This window comes from Rhipicephalus microplus, chromosome 6 (genome assembly GCF_043290135.1).
Source record: "Rhipicephalus microplus isolate Deutch F79 chromosome 6, USDA_Rmic, whole genome shotgun sequence".
Taxonomy (NCBI): Eukaryota; Metazoa; Arthropoda; class Arachnida; order Ixodida; family Ixodidae; genus Rhipicephalus; species Rhipicephalus microplus.
In genome coordinates this window covers 169,992,602-170,005,955 of record NC_134705.1, presented here as the reverse complement: position 1 = coordinate 170,005,955, position 13,354 = coordinate 169,992,602, and positions in this window count along the sequence as shown.

The window sequence follows — 13,354 nt, the reverse complement described above, 5'->3', positions numbered from 1 at the left end:
TGAACCCTATTTCTTTCAACAATTAGGTGTAACATCTTGCCAGAACATCAAGGCCATTATTCTTTAGAAATGCCAGGAAAGCAGCTCGATCTTTGTCCATGGTCCCCGCTTAGCGTTCGTGGGCCATGGCACTGCATGATTTGTAGAGCTGCAACTACACGTGCATCATCGCTTACTTCCATCAAATTCACAATTCTCTAATAAAATAGTTACGATATAAATACAAAGCAAACTGTATGGGGCAGAAAATAGCAGATTAGATACTTTCGAGCACCTGGAGCCCCATTAATTCACTCCGAAATCTAGGGTCAGTATTTAGGAGTTATAAAAAAACAGTTAAGAGCCACTTTCGTTTACAAGGTTTACAGTTGTTAGTAATTTTCACCAAAACAACTATTGCAAAGTAGCTGAAGTTAGCTTGAGCAGCTATATTTGTTTATATTAGGCAAGCGTATATTCATATAATTCATTACACTAAAGGTATGCCCTAATGACTGTGTCGAGACCTGTATATTGGTGGCACTGCTGTTCACCTGCACAACAATGTGGCCCCCTTGGCAAGGCGTCGAGCCCATGCCCTCGATTGTAATACCGCAATGCAACACCATAGCTTTTCAGTTACTGAGAGGGGTAACCACTATAATGATAAATTATATACAGCACTCTCAAATTGGCAACAAAAGTGCGTCATATACTTAGCAGTAAGGTGTCCTGTTTCACAGTCGTCAGTGCAGGTAATGACGCAATTTCGACAAATGTGTACATCAGAGCCAACACGATCTTAAGAGAACAGATTTGTTATGGCCTAACGTGGCTATGTCAAGCGATTGTGCACAATAGTCTTATGAAAAAGTGTTCTCATTCGAATCCGTCAGTATTGTACAGACGCGGCCACTGTTAAAGGGGGCACTTGCAAGCCAAGCCTTCGAGATTTCATTTTCTTGCATAAAACAAGCGTTTGGATTTGCATAAGGCTACTGGTGGGTGACAGCTCAGGCTGTTTTCTATAAACTTTCCGACAGACACTTTCCGCCAGAAATGTTTCGGACAGACAGTTTCTACTAGAACTGTTTCTGCAAGAATCGTTTCCGTCAAAAATATTTCCTCCAGAAAGTTTCCGTCAAACCTTTCCGCAAAAATTTTTGTCGAGAAGTTTTTAGAAGAGACTCTTTAACGGCCACTGCTCCTTGACGGACACTACTACTCCTGGACGGACATTACTTCTTGATGGACGCTAATCACTGACGGACGCTACTCGATGACAGACACTACCCGTTGACGAACACTACTCGCTGACAAACACTACTCACTGACGAACACTACCCATTGACAAACATTACTCGCTCACGGGCACTACACTGACGCTTTTACGATTGACGCTCTTGCGATTGTCGTGCATCAGAGCCAACACGATCTTAAGAGAACAGATTTGTTATTGCCTAACGTAGTTACGTCAAGCAATTGTGCACACTATTCGTATTAAAAACTGTTCTCATTCGAGTGCTTCAGTATTGTACAGACGCGGCCACTGTTAAAGGGAGCACTTGCACGCAGAGCCTTCGAGATTTCATTTGCTTGCATAAAACAAGGGCTTGGATTTGCATAAGGCTACTGGTGGTTGACAAATCACACTCTTTCCTATAAACGTTTCGACAGACACTTTTCGCCAGAAATGTTTCCGCCAGAAAAGTTTCCGCCAGAAATTTCCCGTCAAAATGTCTATTGCGAAAAACCTTTCCGTCAAAGACGTTCCTGTCAAAAATTTTTGTGAGAAGTGTTTTGTCAAAACTATATGTCAAAACATTCTTGTCAAGTCGTTCCGTCATATCAATTAGCAAGACGTTCCGTCAAGCTTTTTTGTCAGTACCTTTCGTGAAAACTTTTTGTCAAAACCATTCGTCATAATTTTGCGTGAGAACTTATGGCAAACCATTTTGTCAGGACATTCAGTCAATCCTTTTGTCTGCACTTTCCATCAAAAATTCTTTGTTTAGAATTTCTTGTCAAAAATTTCTAAGGATACTTTTTGACAGCCATCACTCCCTGACAGACACTACTCTCTGACGGACACTGCTTCTTGACGGACGCTGTTTCTTGACGGACAATGCTCATTGACGGACAATGCTCATTGACGGACGCTGCTCCTTAACGGACGCTGCTCCCTGACGGACACAGCTTCTTGACTGTCAGTGCTCTTTGACGGACTCTTCTCAATGACGGACTCTTCTCAATGACGGACGCTTCTCAATGACGGACGTTTCTCACTGGCGGTCACTGCTCCTTGACAGTCACTGCTCCTTGACGGACACTGCTCCTTGACGGACACTACTCTTTGACGGGCACCACACTGTGACGGGCACCACCCTGTGATGGGCACCACGCTTGTGACGGACACCATTTCTTGACGAGCGCTACTCCTTGACGGACCCTACTCCTTGACGAACACCACTCCTTGACGAACACCACTCCTTGACGAACACCACTCCTTGATGGACACCACTCCTTGATGGACACTACTGCGCCTTGCAACTCATACTCCTTGCGACTGATCCTTTCCAACAGACCCTTTCAGATAAACACGTTCGGTGTTTCCCCATCCACGTGCATTTTTGCTGCAGCTTGCAACAAAAAGTAGGTCGATGTTCATATACCCGATATTTTAATTTTCGTTTTATTGTGACGGCGATAAGTAACTGAAGATATATGCCTCACAAACAAGAACGCGGTTGAACGACTGTGATGTGGCTGTACAGCTTTGTTTTCACGTGACGCCACATACACGCTCTCTGGTCTTGGTGCGTCATGATGACGGCTAGCAGTTCTTTCAATGTCACAAAACACCACAGGGTCGTTCGGTACCCGCACCCTTTCGTGCTCACCCCGCTTTCTCTTGCTCGCCAGGCGCGCCAAAGGGGAGCACAAAGAATCATCCGCACTAATAAGATTTAACATGAGCGACCACGTCGTTATTATGATAGCATGACAACAATGATAGCAACTATGAGAGCTTAGGTCGGTAAACTTCCTAATGATTCAACTCACTCGGACTCAGATCGAGCCGCGAGTCTGAGTGAGCCCGGGTTCGTAATGCTTTGGTGAGTGAATCCGGCTGTAGAGATGTAGAGTGGGCGCGGTGGACCGGGAGCGAGTATGTGGTCTAACAAGCCATTCTTCTGTCTCGTTCAGGTGCTTGTTCTTGGATCCGCCGGCTTAACACATCGACGGGAACGTGTACCTTCCGGAATAAATCCGCAGCTCGAATCAACCGAATTTGGCAAGCTTCATCTGTATTCAGCGTCATCTGAGGAGCCACATCGTGATACTGTCAGCAGTGCGATATCCGTGCTTCTTGACACCCGTGCGCAGACGCAGTCGGCACCCCATGTGACTGCCGCAGAGCACCTTATAAGGCAGCACCGACACTACGCTTTCAGTGGGCGCGGTGGACCGGGAGCGAGTATGTGGTCTAACAAGCCATTCTTCTGTCTCGTTCAGGTAGGTGATTACTTCAGCTCAATTAAGAGCGATCATCGTGGTCTTTTGGTCCTACCGTGCCCACAACGCTTATTTAGCTGTGAAAATGATGTCTTTGGTGTGTGCTTGCTTTTGATTTGTGGTGACGTGGAGTCAAATCCCGGTCCTTCAACTGAGGCCTTGCTAAGAGAATTGTTAGCTGGTCAAAATAAGTTAGCTGATGAAGTGGCAGCCATTAGAGCTCAGCAGAATAATATGGAAAAGCTCATGGCTGACTGGGTCGCTCGTTTTTCGGAATTAGAAAAGCGAGTGGCACGTATTGATATTCTAGAAAATACAGTCAAGTCCTTGGAGGCGAAGTTGACTGATATAGAAGACAAATCTAGGCGTTCTAATTTGGTGGTTTTCGGCATACCAGACAAGAGACCGATTCTATGTTAAAATCTAAAATCTTAGACGATGTATTTTTGAAGAAACTTAACGTTCAGTGTAAATCAATCGTCAGAATTCACCGTCTTGGTAGACCCGGTAAAAAACGTCCTGTAATCATTTATTTTCAAGACTATAACGAAAAACAACAAATTCTAAAGAATGCCTACAAACTCAAAGGGACTGTCATATCTTTGCAAAATGATTACTCGCACACCACATTAAGAAAGCGCAAGCTACTGTGGGACAGTGCAAAATTGGAAAAACAGCAGGGAAAAAAAGTCAGTCTAAAGGATGACAAGCTACGTGTCAATGTTGACACATTTATCTGGGACGACACCCAAAACGCAAGACTTAATATTCGGACCCACGGATCTTCTAAACAGAACTGACTTGCCCATGAGGTCTGCAAGGAACTACGACTACTTATTATCAATGCGCGCAGTATTGTAAATAAAAGTGACCAACTCGAGGCAATTATTTTAGGATACGCCCCTCAAATAGTGGTGATAACCGAGACATGGTTACATGAAGCTATTGACGATACGGTTCTTTTCCCCCCTTCTTATCGGGCTTTTCGTCGTGACAGGAATACTAGAGGAGGAGGAGTAACTATTTTGGTCAAAGACGATATTCCAGTCGTGCTTTTACGTCAGCCTGAAAATATTGAATGCGTTACTTTAAATGTTACATGCTGGAATATTTCATTGTTGGTGTTTGGCTTGTACCGCCCTCCTGATTCATCCCCTCAGTTCTTACATGACCTCTGTGAACACATGTCTTCATTTTCTCATGACAAAATTTTTCTTGTCGGAGATTTCAACCTGCCTGAAATAGATTGGGTGAATGAATACCCTGGTCCCGACTTAAATACAAATTCTAATTATATAAGTAATATCATGTTGTACCACAACTTGAGGCAGGTTGTCAATCAACCAACACGTGTTCATGGTACGTCAGCTACGGTACTTGATCTTGTCTTTGTCAGTCAAACAATCAGTGATTTTTCTGTATTGGTTGAACCAGGTATATCTGATCACCACATGGTGTATTTTTCCTGTCCAATACAATCTTGTAGCATCAATCCATGTAAAAGGGTGACTGTTAAAGATTTCTCGCGCGCCAGAGACGAGAGTGTGTTGGACTTCCTTGATTTTAGTCTCAACAGTTTTCATGGTGACGATGTTATCAGTCTTTGGAAAAAGTTTATAAACATATGCATGTACTGTATTAATAATTTTATTCCTGAAAAAAACAAAGAAAATAGCAAAGAAAAATCCCTGGATGACGCGAGAAGCGCTACAACTGAAAAGAAAGATGAAACGCTTAAGACGACAAGGCGCTTCGCGTGATACTATTCTAAATATTCAACCTAAATTAAATGAAATAGTGAAAAACGCAAATGAAAGGTACTTCCAGCATACGCTGCCAGGTTTTATGCGAAATGCCCCGGAAAAGTTTTTGGAGGTACTTAAAAGAAAAACCAAGGTCAGTTGACCAAATTGTACACGAGGGATCCCTAGTAGTCGAGAAGCAAAGCATTGCTGATCATTTCAACAAATTTTTTCACAGTGTTTTTCCCGTTCTTATGATCTGCCGTTAATAAAACATATGCCTCACATTATACCACCCGATATAGTATCGCAACCAGGGGTAGTTTCTATGTTGCTCAATCTGAAAACTAAGTCATCACCTGGTCCGGATGCTTTACCAAATGCTTTTCTGCGCAGGTATGCAGAAAAGTTGTCCCATTTTCTAGTTGTCATTTTTCATGCATCGTTATCTTCTGCAGTTCCTCCTAGCGATTGGTTGAGAGCACGGGTCGTACCTGTGCCTAAGAAAGGAGATGCAACACTTTTAACTAACTATCGTCCAATTTCACTAACATCCTCTTCTCCAATTTCACTAACATCCTCTTCGTGCAAGCTGCTTGAACATATCATAGCAAACGAGATTAACAAATTCCTTTCTGATAGAAATATTCTCTATAACTGCCAGCATGGCTTTCGTAAAGGCTTTTCTACGATTACCCAACTGACTTCTATCGTTCATAATTTTGCGTCTGTCCTTGACAAATCTGGGCAAATTGATGTAGTTTTTTTAGACTTTAGCAAAGCGTTTGACCTTGTTTCTCACTGTAACCTTATAAAAAAACTCGAAATGATTAACTTGCCAGCATATTTAATTAATTGGATTTGTGCCTACCTGACTAACCGTAAGCAATTTGTTGTTATCGATGATAAGTTTTCGGGTGAACTTCCGGTAACTTCGGGAGTCCCACAGGGCAGCATTTTAGGACCTTTGTTATTTTTAATTTACATTAATGACATCACTGACACAATTACAGAGCCCGTTCAAATCAGATTATTCGCCGATGATTGTGTGGTGTTCACTGAAATAACTTGCAGTGACGACCAAGCTGCACTTAATACTAACCTTCAAAATATCGTATCTTGGTGTGAAAAATGGAATGTGGAATTAAATGCAGAAAAGTCTGTCTATATGAAAATCACCAAAAAGGTTAAAAAGTTATCCTTTCCATATAATATCGCTTCCAAAGCCCTAATTGAAGTTAATCAATATAAGTACTTAGGTGTCACTATTACTAACAATTTATCCTGGAATACGCATATCTCTAACATCTGCAAGTCGTCTTTCCGTAAGCTCTGCTTTTTGAGGCATAAATTAAAACAGGCTCCCCACAACACTCGTCTAACAGCTTATTACTCGCTAATCCGTCCCAAATTAGAATATGCATGTACTGTGTGGGACCCTTACACCAAACGTAACACTGACGCATTAGAAATGATACAACGCAAAGCAATAAGATTCATTTTCTCCAAATACCGTTCAACTGATTCCTCATCAACCCTAATGCTAACTAATAGCATTCCAACATTACAACTACGGCGTAAAATTCTCAGACTAAAATTTATGTTCTTGCTGAAAAATAACCGTTTATCCCTTAACCCGCAGCCTTTCATAACTCCGCTCGAAGCAGGCCTGACAAGGCATCGCCACGCTGAATCCCTAACGCCTTATAGCACTAAAACCAACGTATTTAAGTATTCATTTTTTCCGCGTACAATAACAGACTGGAACAACTTGCCTTGTGAACAGCTGTCCAATATTGACGCTATTGCTCAGTTGAGATGTTAGGTTTTTTTATGCTTTGTGTATGCCTTGTGTATGCCTTTTTGTTCTTGCCTTGTATTTGCTTTGCATATGCTTAGTTTTTATGCCAACTTTTGTATTGTTTCTTTTCCCGTTCCATACTTACAATGTTGTTTCCCTCTGGTTATTATAATTTGTACTTTTCATGCCCCTCCTGCTTGGGCCCTAACCTGGGCCTGCAGTATGTCATAAATAAAATAAATAAATAATAATGCTTTGGTGAGTGAATCCGGCTGTAGAGGGCTTGAGCGAGTCCGAAGCGCTAGATGTATTTCATGAAACTGAGCAAATTCCTCTTTCGTTCACCCCCCTCGACCTATGTATGACGGTAAACTGTTCACCAAACTTTTCACCAACAATATACGATAGCAAAGAATTGCAAACTAGATAGTGAGCTTGTCGCTAAGAAAGCTTGCAACAACAGCATGTTTCAGTTGAGACATATTAACATCAGCGAATAAATTACCAAAAGATACCTGAATGGCCATTTGGTTCGTACGTGCCGTTTCCACTTCCGTATCAAGTCTCTTGAGCAAAACTGCTAGTTGGGCCTCATCATTGGGATTCATGTTTAACGGGCTTAAAACGCAAAACTACACAAGGCCAAAAGTAAAGGAATGAACGATGTTGTTCTGAAAGCACAGTGTTCATTTCTTTTTTCTAATAATAATGCGTCCAAACGAGATACAGCGGAAATTATACTCTCGTTTACTTTATAAAATAGATATATGCATACAAACCTTGAACCATTAGTCAGCGGCGCTGATAGCTACGACGCAGATGTAGAAACCTTGCCACACGCGTGATATTTACGAACTGGCAACTTACCAATAATCCCCAGCATGAGATATCTAGTCCACCAAAATGAGACCCTTGCTACGAACGAAAGTAGAAATTGATGGGTTCGTTTTTCTATGTTAAGCACAACAAGAATTGAAACAAATTAATTTGATTCCCACTAACAGCGACACGTACGAGCCGAAAATTAGAAGGAAGATACATTTCAGACCTAAGTTCGGAGATTGCTGTTAGCGTATGTGCACAACATTGTAGAAAATCTGATTTCAACATAAGAAAAACCAGTTGAATGTAGGGGGGGAATAAACAACAAGAGGAAAGGCAGGGAGGTTAACCAGGCACGTGCCCGGTTTGCTACCCTACGCTGGGGGAATAGGAAGGGGGCATAAAGATGAGAAAGAGAGGAAAGAGAAGAGAAAGAGAGAGAGAGAGAGAGAGAAAAAAAAGGAGGATTGTCAGTCAATCGGCTGGCGCGTATGCAGCGGTGGCACTACACAAAAGTTAAAGGTGGTCACATAGGCCTGTAGTCCTCAAAAAGCACAAGACAGCTTTGACAGCTTTTTGAGCCGACGAAAGGCGATGACAATTGGACGATCGGCCACTCTCTGTGCAGATGTTACTGGAACACCGTTGAATGTAGACATTGCACAAGAATATACCATTTACAGCATAATTGACTACGGGTATCAGTATGTTACCTCGGCTGTGCACCTGCGTCCGTTAAGTGCCTGAAAATTAGGAACAGTTATTTTTGAAGTACGGTAAGAGAGAAGCACGAAGAAAACAGGAAAATTAACGTATTTTAAAAAGCACAAAATGCGCTTCAGTGATCATCTAGCTGCCATGTGGCGCACGTGGATGCAAGGGAACCAGTGGCACCCAGAAACTAAATTTTAATGAACGAAATGCACGCGCTCAACATGGCCGTGGCAACCGAAAAGCCGAAGTTTTCGACTTCGAGCTTATCAACGCAACGAGTAAGACGTAAAGCACCATACGGTGCACCTCGACACCTTTGGACAAGATAAGATCTCAGAAAACGACAGCTGCGATTAACAAAGCCTCAAGCAAGGCGAACCTTCGCCCAGTGTTCTAGCCAAAATACAAGAGTCATGTTTACTCGATGTAATGGCGGTAGGACGTTCATCTTGAAAACTCTATCAGTTATAATGTGGAATATACGCAAGAGTGTCACGGGGCATGTCAGTACGTACGTACTATGTCATCGCTCCTGGAACGAAAGCAAATTTTGTTAGGAGATAAAAAGAACGCGTAAGAAAATAAACGCGCTCTCACGAATGATGCTTGGGTGCGAAGCCACGGCCGGTCCACTCACAGCCAAGTTTCAGCTGCAAAATAAAAAGGGCAAGGGGTCAGCATCTGCAAAGGAACCACATAATCCATCGAAAAAATCCCATCTAGAATTGGTGAGTGGACGATTGCGAGTGAATTTGAAACACCGGTACGCCGCGTTGCGACCGCAAAAGCCACATTACGCACCAGAAACAATACTGATTGATTTGTGGGGTTTAACGTCCCAAAACCACCATATGATTATGAGAGACGCCGTAGTGGAGGGCTCCGGAAATTTTGACCACCTGGGGTTCTTTAACGTGCACCCAAATCTGAGTACACGGGCCTACAACATTTCCGCCTCCATCGGAAATGCAGCCGCCGCAGCCGGGATTTGAACCCGCGACCTGCGGGTCAGCAGCCGAGTACCTTAGCCACTAGACCACCGCGGCGGGGCAGAAACAATACTGGGACAGTATTATGGCGGCAGGTGGGCCACGGGCATTCCGGGTCGAGTCCAACTCCCGTTGACACAGGCCTAACTAAGCTACTTAAGCTAACCGCGAGAGCCGGCTTAGTGCTTCATAAAGGTAGACCCGTGTTGGCACTGTTCAAAGAACCCGCTCGCCAAAGCTGCACGCAACCATAATCTTCGGTTAAACTGTGACTCTATAGCGAGTCATGTTCGGTGAATAACGCCTCAACACCTCACCGACCTGTCATGATAGGAGTCTCACCAATTTAATGCCGAAGAGGAAGCTCAGAGTGGTCCTCAACATCAGGTGACGTTGTTGGTGGTGCGCAGCTCGATAAGTACAGGTAAAGTCCACAAGCACACATGCATAAAAAGGGTCGAAACGCGACTCGCACGTATTACGACTATTGCACGCCTCATGCTTGAAGCAAGCCATTTTACATGGCGCCAATGAACAGCCATCTACAGAATACGCAGCGCGACCAGGCGCGACTAGCAGCGAATGAAAATGAAGGTGGGCAGCCCGCGGGTAACATTTTTTAACGGCGATTCTCCGATTCTGGCGCATGCGTCGTTGCAGCCAGATCTTGCAACGCCATTACGTCTTGGGATTGGTCTTTGCCGTCTTAAGTGGGAGACACATGGTGCGAATTCGGATGCGATTTGCCATACGACTGTTCGTGCCAACAGCCGCATCGGACAGACGTCCAACCGTGTGCGTTGACGATTCGCACGCCGCGCGTGCACCGAACTTGCTGAATGCAGCCGTGCGGCAGGCATGCTGGTTTGGCGGCCGGAGCCGATAGCAGCGCGGTAGCGTGACAAGGGGTGCCGCAGGTGGGCCTTATCGCAAGTTTCTGCCTCGCCGCTCCGATTTCACCAATCACCTTTGTATTTTGGGATATTGCCGTAAGCTGTGGTATGAAAAACATTAGATAAACTCTTTCTGACGTAAAACAACTCATGATTCAATAAAGTGATGTTTGAAGTGTGCTGTTTCTGCAAAACAATGGCCGTTTTCAAATCAAGACGAGATGTCGAGCCACGACGACAGCAGATTTCGCAGGTAAACAGTGGCACCGACCGTCTCGGTGAACCGGTCCGCTTCGTTCTCATCTTTGCTCTTTAAATCGAGTCTGTCGATTAAACCAGTTGCACGTGTGAAGGCGTCATATCTATAGGTGTACGAGGTTTTATCGTGATGGTAAAAAGAAGCGCTCGACAATGAGTTCACGTTGGAAAGATAGCGGCTCTACCGAGAACGTCGGCCTAGCTAGGCCTACGCTCGGAGTCCATACTAAATGTGGGTTATGTCGATATTCGTCGCTTGCGAAGGCGTAACTTTATTGGCGATGTTATTAGAAAGCAAGGCATGGCTGCGTAAGCTTCTTTATTTTGCGCCCAATAAAGAGGATACGATGTCGTCCGAGCGTGCAAGCTGAGGTGCCGTATGTGGGCGGAGCCTGAGCGCTGATGGCGGTTCGCCCCATGTGTCCCGAATCGTCGTGCGCCGCGTGCGGCATCTTGCACCGCATCGGTTGCCGAATCGCACCATGTGTTTCCCAATTTATAGGCGAGATCTGCGCGCGCTGTACTGAGGAGAAAACGAATCAAAGAAAAGATGTATAAAATTTATCGCAGGATATGGCCCACACACCGAATGGTCTTCGGGCTCAAAAAGAAACGTAAGTGCCTAAACAGCAGAGCTGAAAAGCAGTTAAATAGCTTCCACGTGGTGGCCTTTTCACGTACACCCTGCGCTCTTGAAATTCAACCCTGTAACTGGCTTGGCTTGCAACTGTGTTTTTTTCTGTGCGCCATTTATGTACGAATAATTTTTTGAGTAGACCTGCGTTTCCTTGGTAGTTAATTCTGTCACCAAAAAATCGTCGGTTCTTTTTTAATTCTGCCCTCTAGCCAACGCCTCGCTATTGATTCGCCTGCCAGTTACAATTAAACAACTTGATCAGAAAAACTTTTTCAGTGCTCCTGATAACTTATAAAGGTAGTCTCGCACTCAAAATAAGCGTTAGCTTTAAGCTACTTTTAAGCTCATTGTGTTTAAGGGAATACAGGTCAGTAACAGCGTCAATGTCATTGTTTGGCGATGACTACATACCAACATACTCCATGGTTGACGATCGATTATATATATTCCCTTTCAAACAATATGTACGAATAAAAGGTGTGGAAAGTCGGTATGTTAACAACAATCAATACGACTGTGAAAGCGAGGGAAGGAACTGTTACAATTCAAAGGAGAAGATCGGCGCCAGGTAATGTATACGTATAGAAGCGCTTCTGTGCGTATTCTTTAGTATTCCAAACGAGCAAGAGATAGCTGTATGCGGCATACGTATTCAGGAAAAGTACGTAAAGGAATAAGAACGCATCCTTTAATGAAGAAAGAAAAAGGGAGAAAAACAGATTGGATATGCTCTATCAAACAAACGATTAAGTTTGTAGGTTAAGCAAGGTCAACAGTTGGGCGAGATCGGCTTCACCATAAACTTCGTGTGAAGTACTGCACAGAACATGAATGCATGCGGACAAAACACTAAAGTGTGGGAGAGTAATGTCTTGTGTTTCCTTTTCTCCGCTTTATTATGCACTAGCCACACAATCAAACCGAGTGATCCGCGCCTTAATTCGTCCGTTGTCTACCTCCGACTAATCGACTAACTATATCTAGATGCCGATATGTACCAATGATGTTTGGAACAGGACATCACTAACGAAGCTTGCTGTGCGAGTTGCTTCATAACATTCAGAAGAGCGAACCAACTAAAGACACAAAGAAAGCAAAACTAGGAGAACAACCACAGGGAACAAGCGCTGAACTTGAAACACAATGTTCATTGCAGAAAGCCCACCCACACACAAGCCAGCATTGCGTGCATAAATAGGCTATCTTAGTCATTTCATAGTTGCACGCCTAACAATGCACAGGTGTTAAGGTGTTAGAAACGGCACATTTTCATACACTAGAATGTCGACGCCACCATGCAATCACTATGTAGCAGCGCGATTTTTTTATGTGGAAGAAACACTGATAGATGATTACACATGACACTTTGTCACGCTTTGTTTTATTTTGAATGTTTAAGATATTTACGTTCAAGCTTATTTTTTATTTATTTGCCAATGACGCCTGTTGATTTGAATTCAAGGACGCAGAGCCATTGCAGTGCAGAAGTGAGTTTCCATTAGTACCCGTAGGGAGTAGAATGGCTTGTTCACGAAAACTGTCATTGAAGCTGGTAGGTCCTTCTTACATTTGTAGATACGGCCGCACGACACAGAAATTTCGAAACTTGCGTGCGTCTGCGCTGCAAAGGCTGTAGCTTCGCCCTTGATTTCAAATCAGGGTGTCATAAAAAACGAATTGAGAAATAAGATAAAACATGAAGTCGTGAAGCCTTTCGAAATAATAAAAAAGGGCAAAGTGACAGATGTGATGTGATCTCTCAGTTTTCAGTCAAGGCGTGCACATGGCGTTATTATTTTGGCGTTTTGTGGAAATGCGCTTTCCGCAACACCTTTACATGTTTAATTATTGGCTTTTTACTGTTAAATTTGCAACGTTGCTAGGCTCAGATAGCCTATTTACGCATGCGCCGATAATTCGTGGACGTACGGGCTGGGTTTTCTTTATTAATATTTAGTTGTTAGTCAAGCTCTTGCCCTGTCTGGTTCCTTCACTCTCATTAG